At 37.6% G+C, this 13,213-nt stretch overlaps 1 pseudogene across 1 annotated transcript; it reads right to left on the reverse strand.

Moving 5' to 3' along the window:
- Positions 1-2,033: 2,033 nt before the first annotated feature.
- LOC149185166 (uncharacterized) lies at positions 2,034-11,985 on the reverse strand (annotated as a pseudogene). The gene is made up of 5 exons (XR_016256836.1): positions 11,923-11,985; positions 11,763-11,823; positions 3,280-3,662; positions 2,797-3,023; positions 2,034-2,677 (listed from the first exon to the last, which is right to left on the reverse strand). The product of XR_016256836.1 is annotated as an uncharacterized LOC149185166 (transcript).
- Positions 11,986-13,213: the final 1,228 nt, after the last annotated feature.

A 13,213-nucleotide genomic window follows, 5' to 3' on the forward strand; every position in this document is an offset into this window, starting at 1 on the left:
TAGTTGGTTGAGAGGTTATCTTCAACTAATTAGCTTCCTAGATTGGTGTGTGGTTGAGATATTCACTCAATGAGGAGATTGTATGTCCAAGATAGATTATCTATCTGCAAGCACACATTATTTTATTTATATTGTATTATTAATTGGTGTGAATATATAATTTTCAGTGCATTTATAAAATTGTCTTGTAGTAGCTACATAAAGGTTGCAACAAGACCAATTGTTGAAGAAATGTGCAATAGCACTACATTCCAAAACATGAAGTTACTAGATCCTATTTTCATCCATGTTGACAAGCCTAAAATGTTGGGAAGTTTGTGCCATGTCACAGCTTCGTGTAAAATCCAAAATTTTCAAAATTATGATATGACTCAAAATATTAAAAAAAGAGAGATTACAACATTGAAAATAATTGCATAAAATGAAAAAGATCAAATTTTTTAAATGTGTAAAAATCATTGCAAACTCCCAAATAATGCACTTTAAACATTCTATAATAACTGGAAGAAAACAAACAAAACAAATAAACAAGCAAACATAACTTTGAAAATGTTCCCTCTACAAAATTATAGAACCCTTTACATAATGTACAAAGTTGTAATGTCCGGAAATGGAACTTTATAAGACTTCTACAACATTTCATCTTTTCAAAAGATAAATACAATATGCATTGAGCTTGAAAAGATTATAAGTAAATAAATCTATCATAAACGCAAAAAGTGAAGGAAAGTAAATAAATAAAATTAATTGATATGACATTTTTTAACATAAAAGAAAAATATGAAGTAATTCAAATTATCTTAGAAATTTGAAATATAATGATATTCATTTGAATTATGAAAATGATGGAATTGAAATTCTTTATTTTAAATAAACTTTAATTACAATTTACAACAAAATTAGATTAATTTTAAAAAATCATGATAAAATATTCTAATTAACGTAATGAAATATATATTTATACAATATTCTATATTGTTTTTTATTTGATCTCCTCTTAAAAAAAACTATCTAAAAATACATCTCATACAGATTAAACTTCCTTTTTCTTTCATAGATTAGAATCCCATTATAATTAATACAATGATGAAATATTTTGAACACATTAAAAAAAATTATTCCATGACAACCAATAACGTTAAATAATAAATTAAACAATGTTCATAGAATACTCGGGGAAAATTATTCCATAGAAACCAATAAAATTAAATAATAAATTAAACAATATCATTCATAGAATATATAAGGATTAGATAAATAATCTATGTCTTATTATAATTTTATAAATAAACAAACCCTTTTACAATGAAACAATAAAACAATTTTTTGCTCACTTCTTCTATTCAATATTATGTAACTATCTGCCCCTAATATTTTTCCAGTAAGAAAATATCATAAGATATTTTTCATGCATTATATTTAATATACTAACTAAACAATAGAGTGATTACTTAAACATAAATATATATCTCACTTATAAAGATAAGAATAAGAAAATACTGGATCATGATGATATCCTTGAGTAAAATGAAAAGAATTGACCTATAATATACCAAATTAAAATATAAAAGGCCAAATGGAGAGGTTTAGCATAAGTATAAAGCATCGTTGGAACCCAGAATTTTCATGACAACGCTCGAATTTTAGAATATTGTTGGGCACACGCCTGGTAAATGGGCATTTTTCTTTTTCATATTTTAAACAAAATGAAGTGTTCGCTGAACCATAATATTATAATACATCTTGCAATAAGCTGAAATAAGTGTTCTCTATTTTTTAAGTCATTTAATCATAAAGTGCGCTTATATCTGTGAATGCAAAGACGCGACGCGGCTTCCAGCAAATCTAAGGGCATGTTTTACATCATTAGAGTTATTATTTATGTAAAACTAAGCATCTCTTTACAAAATTGTTTAATTTCATACATTTTGATTGAATGTTAAATTTTAATAATAAAAACTTTTTAAAATACAGCGTATTGTAACTTAACTGATGCTTTTTTTTATTGAATATTAAATTTTTATGTTTCTCTTTTAACGAAGGTCACAGGTCCTATTCGAAACAGCGGACGAGGCAGTCAGCCCAGCGTCTGCCAAGGCTGTGGCCAACGCTGAAATCTTTTTCACAACTCTATGTTGCTCCCCTCTTCTGAAAAGACGATCATGAGATTCTAGCTTGCCGACAATACATTGCTTTCTATATTTCGATATCGCCCGCAGATTTTTATCAGTGGCATTGTGATCGCCTTTCTTTACTTGCTGGACGATGCTGACATCCCACCCTATCGCCACCTTTAGCGCAATGCCTGACGATGGAAAATGAAGTAAATCACAGTGCTGATTGCAGGTGCCCCGCTCAGCCCTCGAATCAGCTGGTTTGGTCGTCCTCTGATAAGGACCCACCCATTTGAATTGCATGTAACGAAACTTCCTCCACGGTGGAATGCACATTCCTCGCTCCCTCAGCGATCTTCTGGCTGCGTTGCACATCACTTTAACGATCCCAAATAATTTGTCTGCCCTCCCCACGAACAAAGTAGGAAGTTGCTGAAGCAACGCGTTGTATTCGTCAATCGGTCGGGCGATCTCGAATTGTTCCCTGAAATTGATGTCCACGAAGAAACGCTCATTTCTGAATTTCGATCCCTCGAAAACCACATCAATGAACTCATAATCTCCTGTACAGCCGAAGCAGATCATAGGCACTTTTAAATAATGCACAAGAGTGGCAGCAAATAAATCTATTTGAGCTGCACTTATATATATTCCCAATTCTATTTAAAGAAGACTGACTGACCTGCAGGATATGACAGTGTTTTCTCCCAACGAGACTCGCAGACAGCTGCATCGTATCCTGCGAATCGCAAATATTTCATCACAAAACGGCGTGATGGACCGTTCTGCTCCACATTCTTAGCAGCAATAAGCCATACAGTTTCCCTGCCCATTGCTACAGCTTTCTCTGCATCTAGCAGCAGACTCATTTCAATTGCAAATGCAGTGCTGCTGCTGGAGGAAACACCTGCACATACAGAAATGTTGGTGTGTATATATATATATATATATTTTAACCTAGTCTAAGGTATCTGATAACAAGAACAGATTCATTTTTTTCTTTCTTTACTGCTTAGAATCATCAAGTGTCATTAATCTTCGGGACAGATAGATGAATCAAAACCCGGCACAAAAATTATCAATGTGATGAATGTGAGAGAAGAAACTCAAATTCAATTCAGGTCACGAAACCTCAATTATGAAAAGAGCGTATCATTGATATACCTCCAATATCTGGCAGAGCTGTTCCCTGAAAAGCGCATTAAAATCTCTAGTATTTGAGTCCTCGGCGTCGATTTGGCAATCTTCAGCAATACAGATAGAAGGCGAGCACTCTCCCTGTGATCCATCTTGATCGACAATCCCAAAACGAAAAATCATGTCAGCAAGCATTTCGGACTCGATGTCGTGGTCGCTACTACTGGTGCTGCAATTGTTGGTGGGCATGTGCAAGTTTCCGCATAACCTTGCCCCTGACAGCTTCGTTGAGAAGATCCGTAACACAATTGCGTTTGATGGACTGTGAGCTGAGGTTAAGAAATGGGGGAAGAGCAGCATAGACATTGGGCAGATGTGATACCCCGGGATAAATGTAAATATCTGACTTTACTATGGTTAATAATAAACTGAATTGACTATTATTAACTGTTTCGATTTAATAATATTTCTTTTGAAATAATAATTTCAACTGCAGAATTTTCCTTCTTTTGTTTTGTGATCTTATCGCATATCTCAAATCGCATCCTCAGCATGATTGTCTTTTGTTACAACCTGTGTTTTCTGGGACTCGATGTTGCGATGTGATATGTGTTTTAAGGTTTTGCTTCGATGACTGTGGTTTGCGATTCTGAGATGCCATTCGATGGCAAATCTCAAATCGCACCAATATAGTAGTGTTCCATTTTTCCCTTCGGCAGTTTGTGATTCTGCGATGCGATCTACAATGGTTGAGGTACAGACCATCAGCAAATGAATTTGACGTGAAGTAAAAGTTTTTTTACCGCCAGTTTTGTGAGTAAAACAGTAAATGTAATTTATTGTGGGTTGGTAAGTCTTGGTAATGATTTTAATTTTAATTCAGCGGGAGTATGGGCACAAGTAAAAGGTGGTAAAACCATTTAATTTTATTGTTTTTTATTTTACGGCAGCATGGCAAGTGAAAACTGATGTAAGTTTTTTTTTGTTGTAATATATATGTAACGTTTTATGTATTGACAATGAATTGTAATGCACAGCGGTGCGATGTAAAAAAAATAGAACGCAGCAGCGTGAGAAAAATCGATGTGTATATTTTCCACACAGCAGTGTGTTGATCTGTTTAGTTTTTTTTGTAATGCAGTGTAAATCCTTTTAAAAGGAGAGACGGTGAGTGTTTATTGAAAACTGGAACTGAAGTGTTCTTGGTGAATCCCTCTGAGAGAGAGGAAGAAGTTTGTAAACAGCAGTTGCCTTTATTAATGAATAGAAATTTGTTGGTGTGTGAGAACTCTGTCAGCTGCAAATAATTTGTTTTTAAGTTTCCGCTGTGTTAAAGATCCTATGTGTGAAAAACAGAGCATCCTTGTTCTGTTCAAGCTATTTTGTTTTTGGAATTTTACCAGAAAAATTCCCAACAGTGGTATCAGAGCATTGTTCTGCTCTGTTAAATTTTGTTCGAAATTAGCAAAAATTCTCAACAGTGGTATCAGAGCCAGTCTAGGCTCTTTGAAGTTGTCAAAGAAGCTGAAGGAAGGTTTATTGTTGCAGCAGCTTCTCCAGCAAACTAAAGACTCAGACAAAAGAATCCAAGGTATTTCTCAAGTTTTTTTTTGTGTCGTTGTTGAAGACAGTCTGTTATCTTAAATACACAGTGAAGTATTTGAAGCATAGCTGAGAGTGCTAGGAATGGTCAGCACAAGCACTAGCATGGGTATGTTTAATACCCAACTCCCACCTTTTAATGGGAAAAACTATGACTACTGGGCAATAACCATGAGAGCCCTGTTTGCCTCACAAGATTTATGGGAATTAGTTGAGGATGGTTTTGAAGAACCAGCAGATGAAAATGAGTTTAATGGATTAACTCAGGGAGAGAAGGATCTGTTGAAGAGCAACAGAAAGAAGGATTCAAAAGCCCTTGTATTTTTGTATCATGCAGTGGACCAGAGTGTGTTTCCAAGGATAGCAGCAGCCAAGACATCCAAGGAACCATGGCAAACTCTCAAGACAGCCTATCAAGGCATAGAGAGAGTGAAAACAACAAAACTACAATTGCTGAGGAAAGATTTTGAGAATCTGAACATGAAGGAGTCAGACAATATTGACTCATTCTTCACACATGTAATTGGTCTGGTCACACAGATAAGGACTCATGGAGAGACTCTTGAAGAAAGGAGGATTGTGGAGAAAATATTGAGAGTCTTACCCTCAAGATTCCATGTGATTGTCACCACCATAGAAGAGACAAAGGATCTCTCAATCTTTTCAGTTGATGAACTTCATGCATCATTGATAACACATGAGCAGAGGTTGAGTAGAAATGAAAACTCACCTCTAGAGCAAGCCTTCAAGACCCAAATGTCCTTTGGAAGAGGAAGAGGTCAAGGAAGAGGAAACAAGAGAGGAAGAGGCAGAAGCCAGAACAGAGGAGGAAGGAACAGTCCAGCAAATGCTCAAGGAAGAGGCAGCGATCCAAATCAGAATGAAGGCCAAGGCAGCAGCCAACAAAGTGGACAACATCATGCTCAAGGACAAAGGTATGAAAAATCCAATGTCCAATGTTATTATTGTAAAAAATATGGGCATTATGCCAGTGAATGTAGGAAGAAGCAGCATGATGTGAATAATAAATCTAATGCAAATATTACTAGAGAAAATGTTAGCCAAGATAATGTGTTGTTAGCTTGTAACATGGCTGAAACAAATTGTGAAGATATATGGTTTCTAGATTCCGGTTGCAGCAACCATATGATAGGAAACATAGCTTTGTTTTCTGCTTTAGATCAAAGTGTGAAGTCACAAGTCACACTTGGGACTGATAGAAAAATTTCTATTATGGGTAAAGGAGAAGTTAAAATATTTACAAAGCAAGGTGAAAAGAAAACCATAGCAGATGTCTATTATGTTTCTGGAATGAGATGTAACCTCTTGAGTATTGGACAACTTGTTCAAAAGGGTTACAATGTCTTCTTTGAGAATGATGTATGCACCATCATGGATAGAGCACCCAGCAAGCGATGCATTGTTGAAGTGAGGATGACGAAGAACAGGATGTTCCCTCTCAGAATAAGAGCAGAATTGAAAAACAAAGAAGTAATTGCAGCAGTTTCCCAAGAGGCTCTCTAAAGTGTGCCAAAGGATGAAAATTGGTTGTGGCACTTGAGATTTGGACATCTCAACTTTGGAGGCCTTAACTTGTTGAGCAGAAAAGGAATGGTAAGGGGATTACCATTGATAGAGAAATAAGACAGCCTTTGTGAAGGTTGCATCTTGGGGAAACAACATAGAGAAAGTTTTCCATCAGGGAAAAGCATCAGGGCAAAAGCACACTTAGAAATTGTCCACTCAGATTTATGTGGACCAATGCAAACCCCGTCTTTAGCTGGCAGCCAATATTTTCTAACACTTATTGATGATTTTACAAGAAAGACTTGGGTTTATTTCTTGAAAAACAAAAGTGAAGTGTTTGAAAAAATCCGAAATTTCAAAGCACTTATGGAAAATCAAAGTGGGTTGCGCATCAAAGTTTTGAGAACAGACAGAGGAGGTGAGTATATCTCCAAGGAATTCCTACGGTTTTGCAGAGAAAATGGAATACACAAGCAGTTTACAGCAAGGTACACCCGACAGCAAAATGGAGTTCCTGAAAGGAAGAACATAACCATTATGGATATGACGAGGAGCATGTTGAAGGCAAATCATTTGCCAAATGATTATTGGGCTGAAGCTATAAACTGTGCAGTATATATCTTGAATAGGTGTCCTACAAAAGTTGTGATGAACAAAGTGCCTGAAGAAGCATGGAGTGGGAGAAAGCAAGGAGTCACCCACATGAAAATTTTTGAATGTGTGACCTATGCACTCATTCCTGATCAGCTAAGGAGGAAGTTGGATAGCAAAGGGGAGAAATGTGTCTTCATTGGATACAGTGAGGAATCCAAAGCTTACAGATTGTATATCCCATCTACCAAGAAGTTTTTTGTGAGAAGAGATGTTCAATTTATTGAGGAGGAAGCTTGGGATGGAAGCATAGAGAAAACAGTTAATGTTAAAAACTGTTTGTCTCATGATGAAGATGATGAGAAGATGGTAGAAATACATCCCCAAACAGTAGTGCCAACACAAGGACAGCAAGGAACACCCTTGAGGAGAAATGAGAGTGCTTCTCCAAACACACCACAAGGAGGAAATTCAAGTGCATCTTCAAGCACTTGCACACCAAGTGAAAGAGGTAAGAAATTCAGAAACTTAAGTGACATTTATAATGAAGGAATGAATTCTTTGTTTGCATTATATTGTCATGTTGATGACCCTATTCATTTCGAAGAGGCAATTAAAGATAAGAAATGGATAGAAGCTATGGATGCAGAAATGAATGCCATAGAAAGAAACAAGACATGGGATTTGGTTGAGCTACCAAAAGGTAAAGAAGTCATTGGAGTCAAATGGGTCTATAAGACCAAATGCAATGCTGAAGGCAAAATTGAAAGACACAAGGCAAGGTTGGTTGTCAAGGGATACAAGCAGCAATATGGAAGAGACTATGAGGAAACGTTTGCACCGGTTGCAAGAATGGAAACCGTGAGAGCAGTGCTATCCATAGCAGCACAAAACAAGTGGAAAGTTTACGAGATGGATGTGAAGTCGGCATTCCTAAATGGAGTGTTAAAGGAGGAGGTTTACATTGAACAACCACTAGGCTATGAGAAGAAATGCCAAGAACACAAAGTTTGCAGATTGAAGAAAGCTCTTTATGGGCTGAAGTAAGCTCCAAGAGCTTGGTACAGTAGGATATATTCCTATCTACTAGAAAATGAATTTGACAAATGTGAGGGAGAACCCACTGTCTACATCAAATTAAAGGATGGTAAGATTCTGATTGTTGTCTTATATGTTGATGATGTGATTTTTACAGGCAATGATGACTACCTCATTGAAAACTTCAAATCAGTCATGAAAGAGGAATTTGAAATGACTGACATGGGTTTGCTGAGATACTTCTTAGGAATAGAAGTAGATCAAAATGAAAATGGAATTTTTATCTCTCAAGCAAGATATGTAAATGATGTGTTGGGCAGATTTAAGATGCATGAGTGCAAAGCAGCAATCACTCCCACAGTAATGGGATTAAAACTCAGCAAAGAGGACAACAGCAAGGATTTTGATCCTAGCTTGTATAAGAGCATAGTTGGCAGCCTTATGTATTTAACTGCAACACAGGCCTGACATAATGTTTGCTGTTAGTTTGATTTCCAGATTCATGGAGAAGCCAAAAGAGGCTCATTGGCAAGCAGCAAAAAGAATTCTGAGGTATGTCAAAGGTACAAAAAGATTTCGCATTTTGCATACTTTTTCAGAAAGTTCAGATTTAGTTGGCTACACCGATAGCGATTGGGTTGGAAGTGTGGATGATCGGAAAAGCACATCCGATTACGTTTTTCACATGGGTTCAGGAGCAATTTCATGGGCTTCCAATAAACATCCAATCGTGGCATTGTCTATAGCAGAAGCAGAGTACGTGGCAGCTACAACATTAGCATGTCAAGTGGCTTGGATGAGAAGGATGTTAAGAAGTTTATGCCAAGAGCAGGCAACAACAACGGTGATTTTTTGTGACAATAGCTCAGCTATTGTGTTGTCCAAGAATTATGTGTTTCACAAGTGAACGAAACACATTGATACAAGGTTTCACTACATCAGAGAATTGGTGAACAATAGAGAAATTGTTTTACAACATTGCAGCACTCAGGAACAGGTTGCAGACATTCTGACAAATCCATTAGACCAGAAAAACTTTGAATTTTTGAGGAAATGTCTGGGTATGATTGATAACCCAGCAGTTGAAATTAAAGGGGAGTGTTGAAATAATAATTTCAACTGCAGAATTTTCCTTCTTTTGCGATGCGATCTTATCGCATATCGCAAATCGCATCCTCAGCCTGATTGCCTTTTGTTACAACCTGTGTTTTCTGCGACTGCGATGTTGCGATTCGATCCGATCGCATATCGCAGATCGCACCATATGTGTTTTAAGTTTTTGCTTCGATGACTGTCGTTTGTGATTCTGCAATGCGATTCGATCGCAAATCGCACCAATATAGTAGTGTTCCATTTTTCCCTTCCGCAGTTTGTGATTCTGCGATGCGATCTAATTGAAGTCAATGGTTGAAGTACATACCAACAGCAAATGAATTTGACGTGAAGTAAAAGTTTCTTTACCGTCAGTTTTGTAAGTAAAAGAGTAAATGTAATTTAACGTGGGTTGGTAATTTTTGGTAATGATTTTAATTTTATTTCAGCGGGAGTATGGGCACAAGTAAAAGCTGGTAAAACCATTTAATTTTATTGTTTTTTATTTTACTGTAGCATGGCAAGTGAAAACTGATGTAAGTTTTTTTTTGTTGTCATATATATATGTAACGTTTTTTGTATTGACAATGAATTGTAATGCACAGCGGTGCGATGTAGAAAAAATTAGAACGCAGCAGCGTGAGAAAAATTGATGTGTAATTTCCACACAGCAGTGTGTTGATCTCTTTAGCAGAGACAGAAGTTTTTTTTTGTAATGCAGTGTAAATCCTTTTAAAAGGAGAGACAGTGAGTGTTTATTGAAAACTGGAACTGAAGTGTTCCTGGTGAATCCCTCTGAGAGAGAGGAAGAAGTTTGTAAACAGCAGTTGCCTTTATTAATGAATAGAAATTTGTTGGTGTGTGAGAACTCTGTCAGCTGCAAATAATTTTTTTTTAAGTTTCCGGTGTGTTAAAGATCCTGTGTGTGAAAAACAGAGCATCCTTGTTCTGTTCAAGCTATTTTGTTTTTGGAATTTTACTAGAAAAATTCCCAACAGTTGTATCAGAGCATTGTTCTGCTCTGTTAAATTTTGTTTGAAATTAGCAAAAATTCCCAACAATTTCCTGTTGTTTTTTAAAAGAAATGCTTTTTGAAAAACTGACAACTACTTAAGAAGGCAGTTGTTGTGTATCCCAAAATAACCTAACTGTTTTCCTAATGGGAAGGGTTTTTTCTAGAGGAAAGGAGGAGGAAAGGAGGGAGGAGGGGGTTTTGCGCTGTAGGGAAAACAGAGGGAAAGATATACAACAAAAAAAATAGGCTAAGTCTCGTAATGACCAGATAGCCAAGCACGAAGGTGCAACGACTTGCTGAGGGCAGTGGTCCAACAAGGGAGCTAGGGGGGAGATTCTGGTCATGGAGGACGAATCTCAAGGTTGGGTGGCATATCGGAAGCGGGAGAAATAGTGGAGGCCCGACTTCTGGAGTATTTGTAAGTTACAACAGTGCAGGTAAGTGAGTAAACATTTGTAAGCATTTCTGTAAGGATATTAGGAAAAGGTAAATGTACTGTATAGAATTAACAACTACTGTTAGAAAACCCCAGAACTTGTTGTTGTCACCGAGGTTGGGTTAACTGAAGGAAAGACCATACATAGGATGTATTCCCTGTGGTTTATTAATTGTTTGTTTAAAAAAAAAAAGAATAGTGGCAGTGATATTCGAAACCTCCACGAAGGTGGGCAAATGCTATGGATGTTATAGAACGGACATAGTCGACAACTGTAGTCGGATTATTCTCAAATACAGGAGAACTGTATAGCATGATGGAAAAATAACTGTTAAAGCTTCTCTGTTAAACCCCAATGGCAAACAAGTTTATGCAGGATTTAGTGCAATTATTAACAGAAGTAATAGGGTTCATAGAATGTTATAAATCCCCTGCCACGAACAGGAATGGAGTTAAGCACCTATTGTTTTATTTAAAAAAAAAAAAAAAAACAAAAAGAAAGTTAGGTTGGTTCCTTCATGAGATACTCCCTTGGTTTGATAGCTTGAGCATTTGAGCCCTTGTGAGTTGAGTTGGTTTGGAAATTCGTGAACTCTGATAATATAAGCCCCGTGGAAAGAGGAGTAAAACTAATGACAATCCTTTGCGAATAGGACGAGAACAATAAAAAAATTCAACAAAGGGAAATCCCCGATACCAGGAACGGGTGAGGTCCCAGTTCTGTGGATTATATTGCATGCGCCCACATTGGGAAACACTAAGTCTAGGAGGATGTTGAACTCATGGGACGAGGTCTCGGGTCTTGGCCGCCCTGATATAAGGCAACCGGAAGGGTAGGCTACCATGGATAGGAGGGGTAGGGCCTTAACCCTCGAAACCCTCATGCAGAGCCAAACCCCAAGTGAGTAGAAGCAGTAAATACAACAGGTTGAATTAAACTGAAAAACATGACAAACGATATAGCTAAACAACGAAATCAATTCTTCAGGATGAAATGTAAAACTGGAAACTGAATAAATACATACTGCTAAACAGAGCCACGAATTCAAGGAGCTGAAACCGCTCTAAACAACCAATAGAACTAAAAATCTGAGCGATAAATCATTTCAGTGAAGCTTTAATACATATTCAAGATTCCAACGAAAATTTCCATGTTCAGTTCCAAGTCTGGAAGACAAATAAACGGAACGCACATTACATATTACATTACCAAAAACTGGGCCATGAAAATGGAGAAGTTGCCCAGGGTCATAAGTTAATTCCAGACAGACCTGGTATAAGATTAACAAACAAAACAACATGTTCAGCCAGAGCGGCTCAGAGAAACAAATCACGAGGGACAAAGCCTCTTGTTCATTAAACTAGAAAACAGAAGCCTTCTTGGGGTTGGCTTCGCCGAAACCCGAAACCGGGTAACCCAACAGCAAGCTCATGCGAGTTGTAGATACATTTCAGGCGCAATGGCCTGTAGACCAGGTCCAGATCCCATTTCTACAATCAATAACAAGCGAAATTTCATCATACCGGAGGAAAACCAGGAGTCCTATCAGCTCATCACTCTGTCCAATGCTATTCGCAACCTAGATAGAAGGAGCGAGGGTACCTGCGTGTAAGCCAAACACCATGGTTAAAGAGATGTAAATACCTATCCTGTATGTTAAAGGCCTATCTGCAAAACAAAACGACTGTAAAATCAACAAACTAGATGGTGCAGAGAAAGAAACTGTTAGGTAATTACCCGGGCGATAAATCCTAGTGGTAGGATTAGGTTCTGGAGCCTCGGTGCATGTTCTCTGCAACCAAACCCTAAAGCAGAGACTGTCAAGTCCTCAACCGAGGCAGGGGGCGGAGCAAGTTCCAGGTCTTTCTGCGAAAGAATGGGACTACAACCCGGCGCCAAGAGTAGTGTAAGTTGGCGAGCATCCATGGCAACCGTAGGATCATCTCTCCCATCTCGTAGCCGTCGATGCATGAAGGATCCCGAGTTGGCAGCTGGAGACTGCCCACGCCACGTACCCAGGGTGGGATAGATAAGTTAATGCTCAATTGATGTTAAACAGTCACCCAAATCAATGTGTATCAAACAACACAAAAACCACAGTACCGTTAAATTTATACACCTGGAAGATTACGGGTTCCAGTCGTAGGAAACTGCGTGGTAACCATTACAACCCTATCCAACCATATAGGTGGCATGTACGGTTATGGAACTTGTTTTATGCAGACTTTAATATGATCCATTATGCGAGCGTACGTAAGGATATGTAGATCCGTCAACCGTATAAAGAATATCTCAGGTGTTGAAAAATTATGAATATATGTAACAGGACCGTCAACCATATAAAGCCCATATCTATGTGTAGATAGCTATATAATTATGGACATATATTTAAAAAAAAAAAAAATTGCATCTGGACTTCTGAAAACAGCTAGAATCTGTCAGTTTTCATGTTCGCACTTCCAACATGCATTCTCTTGTGCGGTTGCTCCGCTGCGATGGAGGCGGATCCCGGCGCTGCGAAAACGTACAGGTGAGACATTTCCCTCTGGAGAGCAATGTGAAAGAAAGTAGTAATCCAAATTTAAAGACCCGAGCAAGATGCTGAATAGACGTTTGTGGGTTGGTTGGGAGTAAGTGCAAGAAGCCAAAGCAAATGCGGA

Source organism: Pinus tabuliformis, chromosome 3_2 (assembly GCF_031772625.1).
Source record: "Pinus tabuliformis cultivar Carrire ecotype Pingquan chromosome 3_2, CPIR1, whole genome shotgun sequence".
NCBI classification, from domain to species: Eukaryota; Viridiplantae; Streptophyta; class Pinopsida; order Pinales; family Pinaceae; genus Pinus; species Pinus tabuliformis.